Below are 1785 nucleotides of genomic sequence, written 5' to 3'. Positions count from 1 at the left end.
AAGAGTGTACTCAGTATTAAATTGTCAGAATAAGGGGCCCTAAATCCATCCTAGGCTTGGGATAGATCTTCAGATAGGGTGTTAACTACTTGTTAAACACGGAGTATGCAATTGTTCTGCAGATTTGAACACGCTTCCATTGCCAGGTATGCATCGGCCACATTAAAAGGACAAGATTCCTTCTGGGCTTGGTGGTGATAGACTGTAAGATAAGGCTATTTCTCCAGTAGGCTTTAGGGGAAGGTTGCTAAATGCTGTAATTTTTGCCTACAGATGAGTCAAACGCATGCAAGTTGTTTTAAATATAGATACTGTAAGATTTCTCCAATAGGCTTTAGAGAAATGTTGCTAAATGTGGTAATTTTTGTCTACCGATGAGTCAAATGCATGCAAGTTGTTTTAAACATAGATATTTAGGATCAATTGTTGTTGTTTCTCTGTGGTTGTGTTGTGAAAGAAAGAAACCAGAACATCTTATGGCTGTTACACAGGAATGATGAGACAAACCTTCCAATTTTAATTCTTTTTAGAATACTAAAGATGTTTGGAGGTAAAGATTCATAGATTCATAGATGTTAGGGTCGGAAGGGACCTCAATAGATCATCGAGTCCGACCCCCTGCATAGGCAGGGAAGAGTGCTGGGTCTAGATGACCCCAGCTAGATGCATATCCAGTGTTTAAAGTGTTGTACTAGAGTTAGGGATCACTACTGGTATCTTTTACTGCAAAAGGAGAAGGTGAGTAGCTCAGGTCTCAGAACTGCATGCCTGAAATCAAGTGAGTTAATGCAGAGGATTACCTTCTATCTGTGCATGCTAGCATCCAAGAGAAGATGCAGACATGCTACCTTCTTTAAACCCGAGTGTCGGAGATTATTCTACTCTCAGTCCACCCTCAGACTTTTTTCAGTCCCCTGTCACTATTAAGCCCTTTGCCATTGTAGCTTATCTTGGAAACTTGCCCTCTAGTACTCACACACTGAATATAAGGTTTATTGGCATATAAAGATGTTTGAGGGGCAGGAGCAGCTGAGGACACATAGGGATATTAGAAAGCATCGTGAGTGTGGCAGGAGGGAAAACATTTCTGGTGCAGTAAAAATGAGCACTCGTGTTTGTTTAAAAATAAAAACTTTTGAAGTGTGGGGCAGAGCGGAGAGAGAAATGTTCTTGGGAATTCTTGGTTCAGCCATCAGTGCGAGCGATATATGCATTTAAATATTTGTGTTCTTCATGTTGGCATATGGAAAGGGACACCTGCAGTGTGATCTGTGCCCGGCACTCCCATGCCTCAAGGCATCAATTATTCCACTACCTTTAAACATCTTAAGGCATTGCAGTAGCAAAGCACTGTCAGTGGCCTTGCACCCCTGCCTTTTACCTCTGATGTGCTTTGGCATGTCTTAAGTTTTTATAATGCTGTGCTTTATAGTTGTGGTGTGCCAGTGTTTGGAGATGATTTTTAGGACTCTGGATAAATGGTGTCTGTCAATGCAGGGGACTGGACTTGTACAAACACAGGGAGGATTCTAAATGCACGTCAGTTATTCCACTGTATTAAGTTGATGATTAACAAAATTGAGTAACACATGTACACAAACATGACTGAGACTTTCACATGAGAAGATAATGCAAGTATTAAGAAACCTTTATGTATTAAATCACAGAGGAAATACAATAAATGTTTCACTATAATTTGAGGAAGCCTGTGTGCATGACTAATTTTTTTGTTTTTGTTTAGAAAAAATATTATTTCTGGCAGGATTCAGCCCACCACTAAAATAC

The sequence above is a fragment of the Alligator sinensis genome, unplaced genomic scaffold, assembly GCF_000455745.1.
Source record: "Alligator sinensis unplaced genomic scaffold, ASM45574v1 scaffold478_1, whole genome shotgun sequence".
NCBI lineage: Eukaryota > Metazoa > Chordata > Crocodylia > Alligatoridae > Alligator > Alligator sinensis.
Note: the sequence above shows the minus strand (reverse complement) of the source record.